Source organism: Octopus sinensis, linkage group LG13 (assembly GCF_006345805.1).
Source record: "Octopus sinensis linkage group LG13, ASM634580v1, whole genome shotgun sequence".
Classification (NCBI taxonomy): Eukaryota; Metazoa; Mollusca; class Cephalopoda; order Octopoda; family Octopodidae; genus Octopus; species Octopus sinensis.
This window is the reverse complement of record NC_043009.1, coordinates 69,571,997-69,581,997: the sequence shown is the minus strand read 5'-3', so window position 1 is coordinate 69,581,997 and position 10,001 is coordinate 69,571,997. Positions and strand designations below refer to the sequence as shown.

The following is a 10,001-nucleotide window of genomic DNA, read 5'->3' as shown; positions in this document are numbered from 1 at the left end:
TTTTTTAACTTCCACATGCTTTCAGATTTGATCCAACGTGTAATACTTTACATATTTTTCCACACACACACACATATATGCAATGTATGTATGTATGTTTGTATGTATGTGTGTATGTATGTATGCATGTGTGTATGTATGTATGTTTGTATGTGTGTGTGTATGTGTGTGTGTGTATGTATGTATGTATGTATGTATGTATGTATGTGTGTATGTATGTATGTATGTATGTATGTATGTATGCATGGTTGATCTCCGTCGCACCACCATCTTTGTCCAGTTTATCAACAAACTGAAAGACTAGTTTCAGAACTAACGATTAATTGGTGAGGTGCTCCAGAAAACACATTCGCCCTTAAAGTAAGTTTCAACAAGAATAAGCAAAACACCGTCTGTAACGAGATTTTACTTGTATGAAATACAATCCACCTTTCTGGCTTCTCTACAGTTTCCGTCTCCCCCAGTTTCTCTCCTAATGCACGGTTCAAATTGAAGCTAGAGAAAATGGCAATTACTCAAGATGTCACATGACCGAATCGAAACTGAACCTCATAAATTCTAAACGAACTTTTTTGATTATTCACCCATGCTTCGATTACATTATGTACACACATGTGGCTAGATATCTATTTATAGGTGTGTGTGTGTATGTATATACGTATATATATATATTTCTTTTCTCTATAACTGATTGTCCTACTCCCATACCACATACGTCTCTCCTTCCATTATACACAGTCTCCGCAATTTTTGGTTTTTTCGCTACATTCTTCGGTTCTAAACTCCATCTTATGTTCAGTTTAAACTCTTGTCTTTTTATTTCCTCCTTTCTCAATTCTGCTTCTCTCATCCGCTCTTCCACCTCACTAACTCATACTTACCAGTTCTAAAAACTTAACAGCAGCGCATTATTTATCGCACAATCTTTTCAGTTCTCTTTCTTCTGTTTCCATCTATCGTCTGCTTGCCTCATTTGGAAATTGTTCACATATCCGTATATCAAATCATGCATACAACGCTTATGAGATATTTAGTCATTTAGACACAGCAAACTTACAAATCTTACTGGATGTTCTCACTTTACTTCACTTGTTTCTATATATCTTACTTTGGGCTTCATGTTATCATTTCCCTCTCTCTCTCTCTCTCTCTCTCTCTCTCTCTCTCTCTCTCTCTCTCTCTCTCTTGCACTCTTCTATATCTCCTTGTATCTCTATATGACTTTCTATATATATATATATATATATATATTATATATATATATATATATATATATATATATATATATATATATATATATATGTGTGTGTGGTGTGTGTGTGTGTGTGTGTGCATATACGTATGCATGAAATAAACATTAGATATTTTACAAATACGAACTCGTGATCGAAAACATTTGCATAGTATCCTTTGCGGTCGTCGAACAATGCATGTGTGATAATCTGGACCACGCTAACCATTGCACCGTGCGCCTCCTGTTAAATGCTTAATCAATAATGAAAAAAAAGAGAATTGAAATGCTTTTCTTCCAGCCTAGTTTGAAATAGCCACCAAATATCCAGGATTCTCATTTGAGAGACGAAATGGGTAAAAATAAATGCAAACCACCTTGGCTACGAACACTTAATGCACAGTAATCAGAATGGACGAAGTGTTCCGGGGGCATAGCGGTATATTCGTCTGGATTACTGCATTTGCATGGTTCGATTCCCATAAACAGATCTGAGTATATTCATCGTAACTTAGTTCCTGCGTGTAAAATGTCAAAATGAATTTAACGTTTTATTTTATTTTGAAAATCTAAACTGTTTACTTTCTCCTTAACACGTGTGTGTATATATATATATATATATATAGCGGGCTGCACGCGCGAGTAGGTACAGCTCCAGATATGTATGTGGTAGATACACACTGAATTCGCAACCAACAATCGAAACCTTGATCTGCATGTTGGTTTCCATTGTTCTCGCAATCTACACTCACACTGTAATAGTGTCACCAGTTAAATTCGCCACAATCTCAGGAGATAAAGAGCTCAGTTCGGATAATTCATCCGATTCATTGTTACTTCATTCAACATTTGATCCAGGTATAAATTCGAGACACCTCTTTCCTTACCGATTTCTCCCTGTCTCTCTCTCTCTTCTTTCAGTCAGCAACTTTCGTAGAGTTAACTTCCTATTTTCCCCGCCACTAACAAACAATTAACTTGTCCTCAATGGCAAACCTTGCTCGAGCTTTATACAATTCCTTCCACACTGCGAGTAGTAAACCTCCGCATCTACAACGGGAGCTTCTCCATTTATATATGTCTAACTTGCATTCTCGTCGCAGTTGTGAAACTTTATAACGGTTGAACACAAATCTATGACAATTATGAACCATTTCTCGTATTAATTATTCAAAAGAATACTGAACACACCAACTATGCAACACGTAGCCTTAATTCAAACGTAGTCTTCTCAAATCGTTACACGCAGCCTGACCCACACTCCAAACCAATTACAATTCTGCTGTTACACTTGGTGACCTCTATGTATATTACATGGTAACTGTTACGCATGGAATCAGTTACAACTGGTAAACCGAGCACTTCCAGCATGCTACAATTAGTAACCCCGATGCTTCCTACATGTTGCATATCACTCCACACTCCGACCTCCGACATACCAATCACATTTGCTGACTCGGACCGAGCTGAACAATGCACCCCAGCTACATCAGGCCACACCCGACTCCTCCAACTGAAACGAACTACTTTGCATTGCTTTCATTGGTGATTTACCCAACTCTACCATAAACTAACTCTGCTGCTCTATTTCAAATATACGGGGATTTTTTTTTCTTTGGCGAATACGATGCTCCAGCATACAGCCATGCATACACTTAATTGCACACATGCATCGCAGCGTTTGTGCCTGGGGGGTGGGGGAATCCTATCAATCTTAAACTCTAATTCCCAACATTGTGTCTGTCGGATGATGCATTTAGCAACAGTTTGCATTGCACTGTTTTACATTTCTGCTGCTATTGTCGCTTTCCAATTTCACTTGACCAGATGTCTTAACACTGTCTGCTGTATTTTCCTGGAATTGCCAATAAGGAACACAGAATATGATTTCTGCATCTTTACTCTCAAACATTTTCCATTCTTTTCTGAATATGAGCTCACTCTGGTCACAGTGTTTCGAGTTCGAATTCACTCGGCTCGGCGCATCCACTATGCGTTTTCTAGGTTGTCGTATTTGCTTTACCCATAGAAAATTACACCCGACGACCACAGCACCAAGCACACTTGGTCTCCGCACTTACTTTTAAGTCACCTGTCACACATGCATACACATTCCCGGAAATCTTCCGAGGCTACCACCCTGAATGAGCGACTTCGAATCGACGTTGACGGCTGCACCATATTCAGGTGCACTTGAATATGCACTCTCGTGTACACGCAATCAAGCGTTGCACCACTCTTAGACTCACATGAAACTGCACCCATGTCGACACTGCATGAAGCCGATACTACACCCACTTGAATATGTCCTCCCAATCTCGTAAATATCCCATCAGATCTTCTCTGCTGGTACCTAACATATTTCTGACCTCAGTTCTTCCCATTCATAAACCTCCTCTACGTCTCTCATTGAATCTCTGTTTCATTAATTGTCTTATCCATTTATTGTCTTCTTAGTTCTGTTTCCATTCATCTTATGGCAGCATGCATTTGACCTCCTGAAAACAGCAGCATCTCGCAGCTCCTATTCCCCATCCTCACGCACAATACTGCTATTTTTTTGCAATTAAGCTTTCGCTAAATTTCATGCGAGTCATTTTTGCTTAAGTGGGAAAGCATAACTTCGATATCGTTTTGATTTTAACGATTAGCTTCCTAGAGGAAAATATTGTAACAGATCCGCGCTGAATTCTCAACCAGGAAACCCTTATTCTGTGTTTAAAATCATGGACCTTTATCATAAATGCTAAGATACACGCTTACATGCATATTGAGAGGCGGTTGGATGGAACTTACACTCGCCTCCTTATGAGAGCTCAAAATCTCTCGTGGAAGCGTCATCCAACCAAAGTACAAATATATGGGAAACTACCACCTGTGTCATCTCTTGTGAAAGGTAGAAGAGTCCAGTTTGCTGGACATTGTTGTAGAGCTGAAAACGAGGTAATTTCTACTCCTCTCCTCTGGAGGCCATCTACTCGCGATACCAGAGGGCGCACACTCTCCTACCCTGATGTAATTTCCAGGGATACAGGCATCCAGCAACAGGACCTCCGTAATGCTATGATGGACCGTGAAGTCTGGCGTAACATAGTAAATTCCATTGTCTCGACTACGGTCGAACAATGATGATGATGATGTGTGTGTGTGTGTGTGTATGTGTGTGTGTGTGTAGCCTCCTGACAATCACTTCTATTAGTGCTGTCTTTCTCTCTCTCTCGCTCTCTCTCTCTCTCTCTCTTACTCACTCTCTCCCCCCTCCTCATTCCATACAATTTAGACCATGACTAGAGAAATCAATCAACCAGCCTAGTTACGTTTATATTTATATCTACACGCACACACACACACACACACATATAGTTGAGAGAGACGGGAAGAAAGAAAGAAAGAAAGCGCAGTAAATAAACGCAATTACGTCTGAGCATACATTTTGCGTTGTGCACGCATGCGTGCGTTAACTAGTTGTCTCACTTCAAATCTGACAAGCGTGTTCATAGATAGGAAGAAATAATTAAAAGTCTAAGCATGTTATTTGTAAGCTGTAAGAACCGAGCCAGCAGGATCGATCGGAGGGAAAGAGGAAGCGAGTTGTTGTTATTAAATAATATCCTCCATTGAAAGAAGTCTTTTATGGTTGTTTCCATTCTTGCCTACATAATGTCAGTGTAATTCTTTTGACTTTTCTATTCAATTAATTCAACATTTTGCCTTTACCATATAACCTTCCGCTTGAAGTGTATTTTACCAATTTACTTGGTTATGTTCTACAAATATGGTAAAATCCGGAATCTATGGCCGCTTAAGAGTAAAAGCAAATAGGAATTGACAGAAGAAACGTTTTTTTTTTTTATCCTTTTATGATTTAGCTTCATGCCATAATGTGTCAATGAAATCCATTCTTAGAAACAACAAGAAAGTGAAAGTAAAACGTAACCTACCCTAAAAAGGAAATTTTCTCATTAAAACAATTGTTTTCTTCTTTTGGCGGATTTCGTACGATTTTTCTTTTTTATTGTTTTCACATTTGTCCGGCAGCTGAGTTGAAACTAGATTTTTTTTTTTTTACCATTTTCTCCTTCTTAACATTGCCTTAATACAGCAAATACCTTATTAAATAGCAAATGTCAGCGAAGATCTTTATTTTACCAAATATTAGCAAATATCTCTCTGCTGTTTTGAATCCTTACAATGTAACACTTCATGTCTTGCTTCGTTGCGATTCGTGCATTTAATCAATCAACTTTCTATTTACAAACAAGTTTTTAAGTGGTTGCCTACACCCAGTTATTAGTTTTGTAGCTTTTCTCCAATCAAACCTCGACTCGTTTCATTTCTTTTTTGCGCCGAATATAAACTTTGTTATGTTTGTTGCTCTGCTAACATTAACAAAAAAAATCTTCCATCTCTCTGCGTAGCTCTCCAATTTCTTTGACAGACACTTCAAAACGGAATAACAAAACTATACAAATACAATCAACTTCATTCGCATACATACACACCCATGTATGCACATACAACTGCGTATATACACGTATATACACACTTCTACGCAGCGATACAAAAATACTGAAAACAAGACAATTTAATCATGACTAACGTTTGTTTCCATTGACTCAACCCAAGCGGCGTCATGACAATGAAGGAACCTCAACATGGTCAATTTAGAGGTTAGAAATAGTAACCAAATCGCTCTCAGACCACATCCTGTCAATGTGTTGGGTAATATTTTTGGGGTTCCTTGTGCTTGGGAAATGTTTTGAGGGCCATTCCTTCGAACATAGCATTGCTTGATGTGAAATGAACTGAGACGGAATAATAAAAACAAGAGTAATTCCTACTACTACTACTGCCACCACCACCACCACCACCACTATTGCTACTATTATAAAATACTAAAATCAATATTGCTCAATCGTGATCTAATCGAACACTCAACGTATATCTTCATGAAAAAGAGAGACAGAGTTGTTGTCCCTACCTGCTTTGATCAAATTGAAAGATTGAGCAAGTTTTCCACCTTTTCTATGCACTCCGCATTGATTGCTCTCTGCAAAGATGATTGTCTCATTCTGTTCTCAATATATACCGTGTTGATATTTGTCATCAATAAAACCCAAACAACCGAGACCCTTTACTCCGTTGTGCTGAAACCCTTTACACCAAAGTCAGACATCCATTTCAAGGTTTGTCACTGTTGTTTACCAAAGGTATTTGTCCCATCATTTCGTTCTATTGACAGTGTGTAGGACCATGCTTGTTCCTTTTTTAAGGAAACAATAGCATTTCATTGGAAGAAACGCTATTGCTAAAAGGTCAAGCATAGAAGTGTTCCTGTTTCCCTCATTTAAAAATGTTTTGAATAATTAAAATGGTCCCCGCTCCCACCGTCGAAAACAACGTATAAGCGCTTTACTTGGTTGAATCACTACACAGCCCAACCCTCGAAAGCGTGAGTTAGGTTCCATGCTCGTAATCATCCAGTAGAATCAACAATGATACAGGGCAACAAGGCTGGACCTTTGCACAGTCAGGGACAGTGTAAGCAACAGTTTTCTGCACAGTTTCCACTAGTCCACTTTCAATCATAAGGCTCGGGTTGATCTGAGGCTAGGGTAAGAAAACTATTCTCTTGCTTAAGGTATTCCTACAATGGGGTTCATTGTAAATTAAATGTCAACCTCTCGTCCACGCCTACATCCTTAAAAAATATCCCTGACTGAAAATTGTAGCCCACATAGTCTATTCGTCAAGTAATGTCCCCTCCGGTTGAAATGGAGAATATGGTGGGTGGCTTTCTCGGCTACAATTTTGCTTGCTTGCCCTATGAGTCATATACCAGAACCAGCCAAGATCCTTGATGGTAATCTATTATTATTCATAAAATAAATAATAATAATGTATTATGAAAGAGTGGTGGAAGTCTGACAGTTGAGAGCAGGGATCTTTTTTGAAGAGTAAAAAATGCGTTTATTGTGTTTATTAATAGAGTTTCGATATTATATTTAGAAATTCATATTTTATATTTCACGCGTATTGGAATGTATTACTATGTCTTTTGTAAAGTTTCTGGAAAAGTGATTTCATAATTTTGTTTCTACTTTGTGAGTTCCAAACTCCAACCAGCTGGATAATTTAAGTAGCCATTTAAATAAATATTTTGCCAACAAAGAAGAAAACAAGTCATGAGTTAAAAATTTGTAATGGAATGAAGATAACTAAATAGAAAGTAATTAGTATGAAATATAATGAGAAAATAACAATAGAGACTAGTAAAAAAGGGGGGAAGCTAAAGGAGATTAAAGGAGGAGTGCGTTTGTGTGATATTTCCGAACGAGAATAGCTGAGTCGATAGAATACAAGATAAGCGTTTGGGAATTGGAATCATTTTAAATAAAAATGTTGTTGTTGCCGTTGTTGTTTAGCCCAAGTTCAACGCTAATCGAACAGACGTGTGATAAAAGCATTCCGTCCTGATTTTTTTTTTAAATTTTATTTGTTTTGTCGTTAGGAAGTTGGGGCCACGTTATCTAACATGTTCTTTATTAAGATGGTAGGGTGGAATTTAATTTGAGATTTTGTTGTTAACTCTATTACGTCATACAGCCACATAGGGAGCCATCCTGTTGACCCCAGACTTAGCAATGTGTCCATAACCACTCAACGTATCTCCCAACATCTTACCGCATATCGAGGCTGCATCATGAAATGAAGCGCCGTGGCGTGCAGCGGGGGAACTGGAATTCGATTGAGAATCTTCGTTAACTTGATGTGTAGTTTCCGATTTGAACAAAATAAGGTTGTTGAGCAAAATGTTTCTGGGCTTTCTGGATTCTAGAAAAGTACAGGATGGTCACGGTTAGCCTTTTGATCATAGGCCTACTGAGTCAAGGTGGAGCAGAGGTAAAACCGTAACAGCTGCTCCTGAAGTTCAAATCTGTTACATTGAAACCCATCCAGCCTACCGCTTTCTTTCTTTAATTGCTCCTCCGACTATGTTTCACCCACCAAACCTGAGCCTTAAATATGCTTTTTCATTACAATTGTTCTGTTATTGGTATCTCCAGTAATACTCATAACACACACACACACATATATATATATATATATATATATATATATATATATATATATATATGAAATGGAATTCGTCGCTCGCCATTCCTGCCCAACGGCTTACACCTTCAGTCACTAACAACATGCGCCATTAATGCCGAGGGTTTATTTAACGAGATACCCTTGTAAAATCACCTGACGAGACGCCTTTGCACCGAGGGATGCGCCACAGCCAGTCGTACAGTATCTCACCGCGTGGGGTCGATACTGGTTGGGTGGAAACGATCGGTGTTTTGCCATGTATCCGTGTGATGTATTTACGTAAGCACGCGTAAGACACCAGCATCCAATCCTTCGGTGGGTTCTCGTTTTTTTTTCTGAAACGCATCAAAAGCCAGTTTCAACTTAATATTCTGCTCTCTTTCATTCTCTTCAGTTCCCATCTTTTACTCTAATATCTTCTCTTTATATCCGTTTCATGTCCTGTTTTTCTAAAATTCCATCATCGAAATTGTTTCACGCAGAAACTAATTTAGAACGCGACGTAACATGTTTGCGTATATATTTTCTAGTTTGCTGGTATAGAAGCATTTGTATGTATGTGTGTGCCTGTGTGTGTGTATTATGTATGTGCGTAAGTGCGCGCGTGTATATACGAGGGGGTACCCAAAAGTAACCGGAAACGTTTTCTGTGTAATAACCCCGTTGTAGTTCAAGCTTCTGCCGTTAGAAGCCACTTGATGCAATCCTCAGGCATCAGCCTGCCGACCCGCGTTCTCTACTGTGGTCTTACTGCCACGTGATGCATCTTTGTTTTGCAGTGCTTCTTCCCTGTTAGTTGATTTTTTTGCTGTCTGAAACGAAGGGACAGCGTGTTTCCGTGAAATTCTGTTTTCTGCTGGGGAAAACGCCAACCGAAATAGTTGTCATTCTTCAAACAGTTTCCAAGGACGCCGCCATGAGCAAAATACAAAAGTTTACGAGTGGTTTTCACGCTTTAGAAACGGTCACTCGTCGCTTGAAGACCAATCTGGTTCAGAGCGAGCGTCGACCTCCCGAACCAATGAAAACATCAGGAAAACTCATGAACTGATCTTGGAGGACCGTTACCAAATAATTGACGAACTTGATATGACAGGTGTGTCCTGGACCTTTTTCCAATGAACTTTGAGCAAGGAATTGTGAATGAAAAGAGTTGCAGCAAACTTTGTGCCTCGCTTGCTCACAGAAGATCAAAAGCAGTCACGGGTGAGTGCGTTTCGTGAACTGAAAGAAGGGCTGGAAGTTGATTCGGACCTTTTTCCGAAGGTCGTCACCAGTGACGAAAGCTGTTGCTACGGAATTTGTTGATGTAGAAGAGGTGGAGAAAAAAAAGATGGAGGTATTAAAAGGCATCGCTGAGCAAGAGTTCCAGGGCTGCTTCCAACAATGGAAAATACATCTGGGCCGATGCATTGCTTTAAATGGAGAATATTTTGAAAGGCGATAAAAGTGTAAACCTGTAAAACTAAGTGAATAAAATAATGATGCAAAATTATGGCTTCTTTTAAGTACTCCTTCGTATACACTCGTCCACAGAGAGAGAGAGAAAGAAAGAAAGAGAGAACATGCACGCACGTGCTCGCGCGTGCACACACACACACACACACTTGTGCGCGCGCACGATGATGGTTTATACAGTATGTTATATATTTAAGGGCTCTACAGCAATAAA

The 10,001-nt window shown here is 39.1% G+C and overlaps 1 protein-coding gene across 2 annotated transcripts in view; it reads left to right on the top strand.

The window, feature by feature from the left end:
• Positions 1-10,001, top strand: part of LOC115218654 (cubilin) — a 397,234-nt gene that overhangs the window by 346,276 nt on the left and 40,957 nt on the right. The window lies entirely within an intron of this gene.